General features: G+C 34.9%; 1 pseudogene; it reads left to right on the plus strand.

Annotated features, from left to right (window-relative positions):
* LOC101575294 overlaps positions 1-7,759 on the plus strand; it is a 182,618-nt pseudogene extending 174,859 nt beyond the window's left edge.
* The last annotated feature ends 5,604 nt before the right edge of the window (positions 7,760-13,363 follow it).

Raw genomic sequence — 13,363 nt, forward strand, 5'->3', positions numbered from 1 at the left:
GAGTATATAGCAATACTTTGATGCTTTCAAAAGATTTATTCTATCATTAAAATATTTTAATTGTGTTAGTGATTATAAAATCAAACTATTTTGTACTATACTGTTAGAGAGACTACAGAACCCAATGATGTAGATCAGATAGAATTTCATCATTCCACTAAGTTAAGGAGATTGGAATGAAGTCATCCCTTATTTGGGAGCTCATGATCATCTATCCCTAGTGAGTTCATCCTTTATCTAAGGGTCTGGAGGTCTTGAAAGGCTCAATTCAGAAAGGCTGCACAAACTGTATTTCTCAAGATCAATTTCAGGGAAGAATAATATGAGAAAATGCCACAAACCCTAATCTATTTATTTAATCTATCTTTGGTGGTACATTCTCTATAACCTTCACATCAATTTCTGTTTGCACTTTTTTAGCTAGCATGCATGAATTTCAGATGGCCATGTCATGGCTGTAGCTGGCAGTGAAAGAGTTGGGAGAAATGTTTTAGGAGCTCATACTGCCACCATGAATATAAGGTTGGATTCTGCTATCACAGAAAAGAATTCAACAAGTAGACATTAAGTGGGATCATGAAAGTCTCTGTGCAGTTCATTATAAATGTGATATATGGTTGTTAAACTCATTAAACAAAAAACAGGAGCATGTCAAAAAAATTCAAAGAAATAGCTTTCTGTGCCAGACAGAATGCTATGTCTTCACAAATCTCTTTCATTGTCTTTCTGGGGGTCACAGGGAGAACACATTCCCTAGCCTCTAAGACATGCTCCATACTTGAGTTCTGGCTAGTACACTAAAGTCAGCAATAGTGTTTGCCAAATATGATGCTTAAAACCATCAAGGAGACTTTCTAGCTTCCCTCTTTAAAGTACTAGCTACATTCAAGGAATGCATTGAAGAACTTCAAAGCCCAAGAAGATGACAAAATCTTATAATACAAAAGATAAAGCCATACATTGAAATATGATGTATCTGGTAAATACAAATATGCACCTTGACAGGTAGTGGCTTGAAAATAACTGCAAAATAATACAAGATAAAAAATTACATGAAAGCATAAATGATCTCCTTTAAGAATAAATGCATAAAGAAGAGCATGGAGCAAAGTACTTCAAGTCTTGCAAGAAAATAAATTGCATCGAGACTCATATACCCTTCAAAACTCTCTTTTAAATATAATGGAAAAGTGAAATATTTCCATGACAATGAACAACTTGAGAATTTCATGATGACAAAGCCAAACCTACACAGACTACTAAAAGATATTCCAGAGACGGAGCAAAATGACCACAATTCCATGAATGAGAATGGAAAGAATCCACGAAATAGGGCAAACAATTAAACACAGGAGAATAAGAGGTATACAATAGTAGTCTTTCAGTTATTCTTTTGTATACAGCAGCAAGATATTGCCATCAGCATGTTCTACAAATGGACTTCTCCTGCATCCTATGTGTCATGATTCTTTCTGGGTCTACAGGGTGGATATCAAGGAAATAGCAGTAACTCAGTCCCATAAGTGACACTTGGACACCAGTAAAAGTTATGGACATTATCCATGTCCACAACACACTAGAACTTTGTGCAATACTCCATCCCCAAACTTTTAAAAGTGCTGGTCACTTCTCATTCCAGTTTCATGTTTTATTCTTAGTAATTATTTACTATCATGAAAAATTATTCTTAGTTCAATTGTTTTGAAACATTTAATTTTTAATTAGTATTTAACTTTCTGCTAATTGCTTAATCTTAATTTTTGTTTTAAGATTTATATTGTATATTTGACTTACAATCTATTTAAAAGACATGTTATGATATTTTTTCCTAGCATTAGATATTTTAAAAAGTATATTTCCATTTTCAATTGACTTTATTTTACTTCTTCCTTGTCTTTTACACAAGTGACACACATACACACATACACACATGAAAAAAATGTGTAACTCGACATAAGATTTGTTCTGTTTCATAGAAATCTTTAATGACCTTTAAATGGGTTCATCTAATATTTTACATAGTCCTGCATAACTATGATTTTGAGAGCTCTTTATTCTTCATCCAGGAGCCTACAGCAACTTCTCTTGCCTTCTGAATTATGTTCTTTGTTATTTCCTATATGCTATGTCTGGAGGTATTAGACTATTTCGTGTTTGTGTAACTGGAAAATATTTTGCTTTTAGTTTTCAAAGGTATGTTTGCTAAATATAAAATTCAAGAGGTCAGATCTGTTTTTTTTCCTTTCTTTCAGTTCTTTAATTAGTTTCTTACATACTTAGTCTTTTTTTTTCTTTCTAATGTGGAATAAGATGCTACTTAATTTTGTTCTTCCATAGCTAATTTTTAAATGTATATGCTTTAATGATGTTCTTCTTTACAGTATGTTTTGGACAATTGCATTTTTGTGTATTTGGGTATGATTTTATTCAAATTTCTTGTTCAAAAGGTTCATTTTTCCTGGAAATATGGTGTTATAAGTTCAACTAAATTCAGAAATTTTAAATATTTAGATATTTATTGCCTAACTATTTCTACTTTGAGAATTCCAATTATATGAATATAAATTTTTGATTTTGACACAGAGTGAACTATTATATGACTGATCTGTAAATTCTTCTTCATTTTTATTTTGGACAATGCTTATTGTTATATTCATTTAAGTTTGTAAATAATTTATTTACAATGTGCAATCTATTACTAATCTCATACAATGTATTCATTTCAGTAATATTACTCTGAAAATCACTGTCTGTATCATATCTTTCACATTTTAGCATTTGTCTACAATTTTAACATGATATGTAATTATTGATTTTCAATAAAGTTAATGAAAAAATAAAAAGAATAAAGCATATGTTAGTTACGCTTATGAATTTTATTATAATCTGTTTAACCAAAACTGAAAACCTAAATCTGCCAAAGTACTAACTATATCTTTTGTGTAGTGAAAGAGACAAGGATGGCTTTTCTGTTGTCTATTTTTTAAATTATTAATTTCATTTTTATATCTTCAGAAAATAGATACAAACTCATAAATTTTTTAAAACTCATTTAAGATAACAGTATAAATTGTGTAGAAATATGTAGTAGGATATTCAAGCCAACTTGGGAGTAAATTCTGAAGCTGTTTTGAGATTATATGCACCCATTTATGCATTTAAATAAATTCTAACTGTGAATACTGCATAGAGAACATCCATTGGGGTTAGTTATATGAAGCTGTCTGTAGTCTTCTGGAATCTTTTCAAATGTAATAAACTTCAGAATGTTTGTATAATCAGAAACATAGTGGCTGAAGACATTATGATCTTATTATTCCATATAACAAAACCTTAAATTTATCAGAGAGAATTGTAGAAGTCTGCACAGGGTCATGCAATTGATGGTTGTTCCCTCATCTCATAAGAAGGATCTGGTCACAACTGAGGTCTTGCTAGTGAACCACTGGCAAACTGCAGTTCTGGTTCTGTTCACAAGATGGCTCGTGCCAGATAGCTTGTATTTTCTCCAGTAGGGTAAAGCAGTGAAAGAAATTTGTATTAATAGACTGTGAGACATTATATACAGTATAGCTGAGATTGCACTGAAAAATTTCTGGGTCTGAAGAAGAAATAAGGCTCCATGATGATGGCATGAAGATTTGAACAGCAAAATTAGTCTGACTCAGAGATGACATAAAGCTTTTAATTCTTTATCATTCCAACTCCTATTTTTTATGAGAAAATATCTTTGTCATGAACAAAATAAATTTATTATATGCCACATAATATTTAGTATTGTAGGTTCAGTAGTAGATTTCTGTGACATAAGTACCTGCCTTGCAAGATCAAGGTCCTGAGCTGCATTCCAGGTAAACAAACAAACAAGCAAATAATAAAAAAAATCATAGTGTAAAAAAATAAGGGAAAATAAGCATGACATTTCACCTCAGCCTGTGTTTCAGAGTAACACACCTCCTAGAGTTCTGCTAAGAATTTTCCTTTAAACTTTTTCATGTGGTTCATTTAATTCCCTTTCTTGCTTTTATACAGCCTAGGTTAATATTAGAGGTATATGAGACCTATGGTGCCAGTTGAGCCCTAGAAATTTGGTGCATCCACACAAGTACCAAGCAGAGTAAAGCCTCTTTTGAAGTGAGAATCAATTCAGTGGGATCAGAGGGCCAGAGCACTACAATCCAGGGGACAGAGGGTATGACTTCCCAATTCATGAAATATTTCATACTAAATTGGGTTGAGATCTTGAAGGGTAATTTATTTTCCTTCCTAATTTGTGGCCATAGCATTTTAAATTAGCATTTCAACTTAAAATCATGTTTGGTTGAGAATTTCAGTTACAATAAAGTGTGTGTGTCTCATTCTACACCTGAAATATTTGTAATTAACAGTCACATATTCTTGTTTTGGGAAGGAAAGTAAAGCCACTATGCAAAATTCATGCAAGAAAACTATTCAGTGGTTTGAGGTTCCAGCCAAATCTTGACTCTCAGTTCCTTGACAGCTGCTCTACCGAATCAGTGGCCACAGCAGCCGTTCTCAGTCTCTGCCTACTAAGATTGTGCTATTTTGTACAGCGTGGTCATTGTACTGCTGTTTGGATCCAGGCAGTACAGACCCTACTTTCTGTGTTTGCCTGCTTGGAGAAACAGCAAAACAATTGAGCTTAAGAAATGCAAATCTTGGATTCAGCTGGCACAGTGCTATTCTTGGGTATGTAGCAATAGGAAATTTTGAGAATTTATTTGAAGTAAAACTTTTTGAAGTAAATGTAGACCTTTCAAGTAAGGATGAGGGCTAGAAATCTAAGGTACTGTAAATGTCAGAGACCACTTTGATAGGTATTATATTAGAAGCAAGAAAGGATCGGTGTATCCAGTATCATAAAAAATAATCGCTGATATCAAAGGAGCTTTCCACCAGTGCTGACTTGTATTCATATCACTCCTTAATAAACATATTTATGTTGTTCAATTTAAAGTTTTATAAAAGCTTTTCCTGTAATTATCCCATGTTACATTTGGTGCATTGTTCTCTTTCTGATCCCTCGTTGAGCATTTTTCTTTCCAGTTTATTTCCTTCACGTTTATTATGGCCCACTCCCTTCTTGGGGAAAATATGTTTGCTTATGAACACTTTTCCTTTTCCCTTTTTCAGCACTTTGTGCTATTGTCCATTTGAGAGAGTGTGTTGGAGCCTCCTCAGGAAATTGTGGTGGAGTACAACAGGCCATGCAAACCATAAACTCTTGTAGTTCTAAACTGAAGAGGCTTTTAAAGGACCTGATTCTGTAGTGTCACAGACAGACAGGCAGACAGATAAACAGCCACCTACCTCAATTTCTGACAGTGACATCTCAGCCCACAAATATAAATCAGAACGGATGCTCAATATGTCTTATGAAACTGGAGAGGCCAGGTGTGGCCAACAAAATTGATATCTAGGTCTAAAATTGCATCAGATGATAAGGGAAAAAATACATTCTCCCTAGAAGTTCAGATAGTCTCACTAGATGAAAGAGCTAAGGTAGAGAGCACAGGAACAAACATCATAAGTAAATCCGAAAGTGATTGAAACCATTGTTTCCTACATAGCAGTATCCTCAGAGTTCAGTGCTCTACCTAGAGAGCACTATGGAAGAGCACTAAAAGAGGCACTGGATATCTTGAATAAGAGAACAAATTTGAATCAAGCAAGCATAACAGATGAAGAAGAGATGGCTGCACACTCTGAAAATGTAAGCCAAGATCGGTAAAGGCTTACATTTTACCACCTCGTAAAAGGTATCGGAAGCATGAAGAAGACTTACCAAAATGTCTTAGAGGGAATGAAGACCAAAAGTCCCTGTTACTCTCTGCAGTGAGTGACAAATCTTTGCCTCATGGCAAAGCAGAGGTACAGCCAAGTGTTGATGCTATACAAAATGGAGTAGAAATAAAGTCACCACAAAATTACAGGCATTGCCAGACTTTCTCTTTGCTTTCAGAAGATGATGATAAAAATGAGAACAAGAAACAAATCTCAATGCTGATGGCTGAAAATTCTACAGTGGAAGAGAGTGAGTGCATTAAAGATGAAAAGTGTTTACAAAAAAATAGGACCATCCATAGCTCAGTGGACTAAAGCACCTGCAAGCAGATGAGGGGCCGGTGATTCAATCCCTAGGTCTGTCGTGCTGACTCCGCTGCTATGGGTACACTGAGATGACAGTTGAGACTGGGGATGGTGGTGCACGCCTGTAATCCCAGCTCTTGGGAGGCTGTAAACTGGCAGATCATTACAAGTCTAATCTAGTAGTGAGACCCTGAACACCCTGTAGATCCTTTCCTAAAACACACACACACACACACACACACACACACACACACACATGCACACACAAATAAAGTGTGTTTCATCTTTGGCACCAGATATCGCCACTGCATCCAAACTTTCAGAAGCAGAAACACAGGACATGAGCCTGAACACTGCCTGTTTCCTCCAAAGGCTCTGCCTTCTCTGAGACAATTGAAGATCCTGAAGAAAGTCCCTCAAATCCAAATCTATGTTTAGATGCCAGCCAGAATCCACCTTGTGTGGTCTGAGGTGAATGCTATGATATCACTACCAGCTTTCTCAGGGAAAAGTCAGGCTTCATGTAGCACCACTAACCCTGTCCTAGATTATTCACTTCTTGCAAATAATGAGAGAAGTCTTCAGAGACTGGCTATTGGGGAATTTGAGGAACACGCTCAAGCTTCTGATAAGGCACTGTCTCTAAATCATGCTAGTGCTTGTGCATTAGGTGAGAGAGAAGAAGATGAACTTCCTCACTTTCTTTTACATGATGAGCCATGGTCATTTGAAAAAGGAATGATAGTCTGGTTTAAATATAAAAAGTACCCATTTTGATCAGCAATAATAAGAAGCATCAGGCAAAAAGAGAAAAAAAAAGGGTTGGTTTTTATTGAAGCCAACACAAATCCTGAAAAGAAAGATGATAGAGTACTTTTCTAAAGATCAAAAAAATTGATTGTGAAGGAAAGAAAGAGCTAGTGGATAAAACCAGGGAGCAGTACAGTGGAAGTATTGACAGGTGCATCTCACTGATTTGTGACTACAGGATTCAAATAGGTGGTGGGTCTTTCTCAGGTTCTTTTCTTGAGTACTATGCTGCTGACATTAGTTATCCAGTGAGGAAAGTAATCCAGCATGATACTTTAAGCACTAGATTTCTAATGCTGCCTAATGAACAGAGGGTGGAAAAAATGGTTATGAATTCCCAGTCCAAGAAAATGTCCTTTCAGAAATTTCTCCCCACTCATTTGAAGGCTGCTTGAGACAGAGAAAAAACAATCTGGTGGACTTCATTTTGAAGGCAAAGGGCATAGACAGTCATGTACTGGCCATTCTAAAAGGCACAAAAGGATCCAGATGGCTGAAGTAATTTTTGCATTCAAACAGATGCACAATCTATATTGAAATGTATTTTGAAGATGAAGATCAAATAGATGAGGTGGTAAAATATTTGCAAGATTTCTACAGGCAAAGAGACAAAAAGACGCTGATACTGATAAACAATGACAAAATTAATTTTATCCTGGACGTTCTTCTGCCCAAAGCAATTATTTGGTTTATTTCTGCTCTTGATGGATTAGATTATGAGGCAGCTGAAGCAAAATATCTGAAAGGACCATCTCTAGGCTACAAAGAAAACGAATTATTTGATTGGAAAATCATATTTGAAAAGAGATGGAATCCAGTAACTAATGAAGCTCATTAGGCATCTTAATCAAAACCTATTGTGTTTTCATAGATGAAAGCTTTCATAGGTACTAGTTTTAAAGTATCTGTAGTAGTTCTCTCTAACATATTAATATTCTTTTTTCCCATAATTTTATTGGGAAACAAATAGCAATGAGGCAGTTTCAAACCAAATTGGTAGGACAGTTTCAATAATTAACACATGGAATATATTCTTCCTAGTGGTGAATTAGTGTGCAAGATGCAGACATGATATCCTATTTACAAACACTATTAGAACAAAGAATTATATAATTCTTATGTTTACACGTAAGTCCAAAAATCTAACCATATACAACCTTGAAGCAGGATAGTCACACAACATTCCTTGTCCTGTCTCCCGCCTTCATTCAACAACCCCTTCTTTTTGAACAATCATCTACCCAAGAGACAGCACAGCAGCAACTTACATGTCATGACAGGCACTCTGTATTCAGAAGACCGGAATGATAGGCACTACAAGCATGAACCTACTATTACAAATTGTCATTTCAGTGCAGTTGCTTAGTTCACAGGTGTCAGTATATATAGTCAGGGTGAGAATCTTTATAAGTAACTGCTAGATTAAAAAAATCTTCTGGAGATTCTCAGCATCATTGCCTTGCCCATATTCTACATATAATTGTATGGCTTGTCACTGTCAGGTTCCCTAGCTCTTCTCTTTCCCTCTCTTAATTAGTCCTCGAGTTCATGCTTTCCTTTTACTTGTGTTATAATTTTCTATTTACATTTCTTCTTTTGAGTTCTTTTACTAGGTAAACTATATGATATTTACAGATGTGTATCTGATTAATTTCACTTGTGAGTATATCTTCAAGTGGCATCAAATTCAATACAAAGCCTTTGAGTTTATCATTCTTTATACCTGAGTAATACTCCATTGTGTAAAAATACCACAACTTTTCCATCCATTCCTCAGGTGACAGGTATCTTGATTGTTTCTAAGATTAGGGTATCATGAATTGTGCTGCTATAAACATAAGAACAAATATGTCACTGTGATATGATGTTCTCAGGTCCACCTGGAAAATTCCCAGTAGAAGAATAGCTGGTTTAAATGGGATTTTCAGTCCAAGCTTTCTAAGGCACCTCCACACTGTTTTCCATAATGGGTGCACCAATCTACACTCCCACCAGCAGTGGAGAAGGGTTCCTTTTTCCCCACAGTCTCTCGAATTTTTGTGGTTGGTTGATTTCTTTATGATAGTCAATCTTTCTGGGATGAGATGTTATCTCAATGTTGCTTTAATTTGAATTTCATGGATGGCTAGTGTTGTGGATCAATTTTTCATATATTTATTTGCTTCTTTAATTTCATCCCCTCAGAAGTGTGTGTTCATCTCGAATGCCCATTTCTGGATTGGGTCTTTAAATTTTGGGGCCCTAGTGCTTTTTTAGTTCTTTATAAATTCTAGAGAGCAGACCTATGTCTGACTACTTCTTTGTCGTGATATTTTTTTCCAAATTTGTGGGTTGTCTTTTCACTTTGTTGGTAATTTCTTTTGACGTGCAAAAACTTCTCAGTAAGAGCAGGTCCCACTTGTTCATTCTTTCAAGTGTTTCCCTTGTGATTTCATTTATTTTCATGAACTGTTTGCCTACCCCTATGTATTCAAGTGTTGCTCCTCCTTTCTAGTCCAAGAGATTTAATGTCTCCATTTTAATGTTTAGATATTTAATCCATTTTGACATTAACTTAGTGCATGGTGATAGACCTGGTCAAGTTTTAGTTTTTGGCATGTAGAGTGCATGTTTTTCCAGCACCATTTTTGATGAGGCTGTCTTTCTTCAGTGAGTAAGTTTGTCCCCTTTGTCAATAAGGTGGCTGAGTGTGTTCATAGGGGCTTCGGTGTCTTCAATCAATTCCATTGATCCTCAGGTCTATTTTGTTGTCATACCATGCAGATTTTATCAAAGTAGTCTTGTAGTATAATTTCAGGTCAGGAATTGTACTGCCTCCTGCCTTGTCTTTATTCCCCAGAATTGCCTTTGCTATTCTAGGTCTTTTCCGGTTCCAGAGAAATTTTAGGAATGATTTCTCTAGCTCTGTGAGGTATATTGGTGGTAGTTTGATAGGGATTGCATTAAATCTGTACAATAGTTTTGGGAGTATGGCCATCTTCACAATGTTGGTTCTTCCTATCCAAGAGCGTGGAATATCTTTCCAATTTCTGAAATCCTCTACAATCTCTTTTTGAAGCGTACAGTGATTTTCTTTGAAAAGATCTTTGACTTCTTTAGTTGGATTAATTCCAAAGTATTTTGTTTTCCTTGTCTTGTACGAAATCAAAATGTAAAATATTTTCATGTTTCCCTCTTTAGAATTATGTCAGCTGTTGTGTTTTGATAAATGGCTTTTATCAGATTGAAGTAGAGGCCATCTATTCCAATTTTCTGTAGGACTTTGAACATGAATGAGTGTTGGACTTTGTCAAAAGCCTTTTCTGCATTAACTGAGTGGATCATGTGGTTTATAGTTTTCACTCTATTGATGTAGTGTATCACATTTATAGATTTTCAAATATTAAACCATCCTTGAATCCATGGGGTGAATCCTACCTGGTCATGGTGTATAAACTTCTTGATGATTTCCTGTATTCTATTTGCTAATATTTTAATGAGGATTTTGGCATTTATGTTCATGAGGGTGATTGGCCTTTAGTTCTCTTTCTTAGTTGAGTCTTTCCCTGCTTTTGGTATCAGTATAATACTTGCCTCCAGGAATGATTTTGGGAGGATTTCTTCCTTTTTACTTTCAATGAAGAGTTTGAGGAGTATAGGGATGTAATCTTCTGTTATGTCTTGTAGAATTCAGCTTCGAATTCATCTTGACCTGCACTTTTCTTTGTCATTAGGTTTTTTATTCCATCTCATATTTCATTAGCTATCAATGGTCTATTGAGAATGGTTATGTCTTCTTGATTCAGTTGTGGTAATTTGTGCCTTTTTGGGAATCTCTTCATTCCTTTTATGTCTTCTATTCTGTGAAAGTAAAGATTCTTAAAGTAGTTATAGATAATCTTCTGTACTTCCACTGGGTCTTTGGTACTTACACCCTTTTCATTACTTATTGCTTATATTTCAATTGTTTCTTTTCTCTATCATGAGGTTAGCTAGGGGCTTATCAATTTTATTTAATCTTTCAAGGAATCATCTTTTTGCTTTGTTAATTCTTTGATTATTTTCCTCCTCTCAATTTAATTAATTTCTGCTCTAATCGTTATGATTTCTTCCCGTCTTTGGGCCCTGGATTTGGTTTGCATTTCCTTTTCTAGTTGTTGAAGGTGTAGTATTAAGGTATTTATTTCTTCCTGTTCCGTTTTCCTAATATGTGAGTTCACAGCTATGAATTTTCCTCTGCAAACTGATTTCATCATTTCCCATAAATTTGGATAAGTAGTGCTTCGATTTTCATTGAATTGTAGATATTGTTGAATTTCTTGTTTAATTGCAAGTGTGACCCACTGGTTGCTGAGTAAGGAATCATTTAATTTCCAAGTATTTAGCATTTATTTCTGGATTCTTTTGTCATTTATTTCCGCTTTCATTGCACTGTGGTCAGATAATATGCATGGGATAATTTCTGTTTTCTTGCATATACTTAAGCAGGATCTATGCACCCATATGTGGTTGATTTTAGAAAATGACCCATGTGCCGCTGAGGAAAATGTGTGTTCAGCTGTGTTTCTGTGGAATACTCTGTATATGTCCACCAAGGCCATTTATTTCAAGCGCTGCTTCAGTTCTGTTATTTCTTTGGTAACTTTTTGTCTGGTTGACCTATCTTTTTGGGATAAGGGGGTGTTAATGTCTCTTGTTAAGATTGTGGTATTGGATATTAGATTTTTCATGTCTATTAAGATTTGCTTTGTATAGGTGGGTGCTCCCATGTTTGGTGCATACATATTTAACAGTGTTACCTTTTCCTCTTGAATTTTTCCCCTAACCAGTATATAGTGGCCTTGTTTATTTTGCTTGATCATTCATGGTTTGAAGTTGATACTGTCTGAGTATAGGATTGCTATCCCTGCTTTTTTGCTGAGGTGCTGGGGCATGTAATACTTTGTTCCAATTCTGCACTTTCAGTCTATGAATGTCTTTATGAGTTAAATGTGTTTCTTGTATACAGCATATTGTTGGATTTTGTTTCCTAATCCACTGTGCCAGTCTATTTCTCTTAATTGGTGAATTTAGTCCATTTACATTGATGGTTTCAATTCAGATGTATTGACTTACAATTAACATATTATTTACCTGTTGTCGTTTACTCCTTTTTCTCCTGTGTTTAATTGCTCTCCCTATTTATTAGTTGCTTCTGATGTCATTCGTGGAGTTCTTTTCTTTTTTGTCCCTCTCTAGATCATCTTTCAGTAGCCTATGTAGGATTGGCTTTTTCATCATGAAATTCTTTAGTTGTTCTTGTCATGGAAGAATTTTAGTTCTCCATCAAACTTGAAAGAGAGTTTTGCAGGGTATAGTAGTCTGGGCTGGAATGTGTTTCATAGAGCACTTGAAGTACTCTGCTCCATACTGTTCTTGCCTTCATGGTTTGTGAAGAGAAGTCGGCCATAATTCTTATGGGTTTTCCTTTGAATGTGATCTGTTTATTTTTTCTTGCTGCTTTCAGTATATTATGTTTGAGCTGAATTTCTGGGATCCTGACTATTATATATCTCTGCGTGTTTTTAATTAGGTTGAGGGTACTTGACATTCTGTATGCTTCGGTTACCTGAATGTCAAATTATTTCCTCATATTTGGGAAGTTTTCTGCTATTACTTCTGACCATATTTTTTAAATTTCTTTTGTATTGACTCTTTCTTTCTCATTGATGAATATTAATCTCACATTGTTCATCTTTGCATCATCTTGCAGGTGATGGATTATTTTTTCTTGCAACCTAGTTTTTTAAAGAGATCCTTTCTTACTTTTTACTAGCTGCAACAGCATCTTCAAGAACTCAAACTCTGTCTTCAGTTTTACTTCAATGTTTTTGCAAGCTTGTTATTGAGATTTAAATTCCTTTATATTTCTTAGACTCTGCTTCATGCGATCAATTTCTATCCCGTGTTGCTCATTCAAGGAATCTGTCATTTTTCCAATCTCCTCTATGTTTTATTTTTACCAATGTCTTCTTTACAAGCAATTATTAATTTTTTCACTGCGGTGTTTTTTTCAAATTGGGCTTCCTTCCTATGTTTCTGTAATTGATTCTTTACTTCAGAGGCTATGAGTTCTAACAATTCTTTTTTTTCTTTTTTTAATTAATTTTATTGAAAAGCAAATAGCATGAGATAGTTTCAAAACACGTTAGTAGGGCACTTGTAACAATCAGTACATTACATATTGTTGTCTTTGTGGTAGTTATTCATAGTACAAAATGGAGACATGAGGTCCTGTCCAAACACTATAAGTAAAAATATTTCTTCTCATTAAATAAAATGAAAGTAGCTGTATACCTATCCTATTTTTTCCATAATTTTATTGAAAAACAAATAGCAATGAGACAGTTTCAAATCAAATTGGTAGGACAGTTTCAATAATTAACACATTGCATACATTCTTCCTACTGTTTAATTGCTGTAC

This window comes from Octodon degus, unplaced genomic scaffold (genome assembly GCF_000260255.1).
Source record: "Octodon degus isolate 3935 unplaced genomic scaffold, OctDeg1.0 scaffold00259, whole genome shotgun sequence".
Classification (NCBI taxonomy): domain Eukaryota; kingdom Metazoa; phylum Chordata; class Mammalia; order Rodentia; family Octodontidae; genus Octodon; species Octodon degus.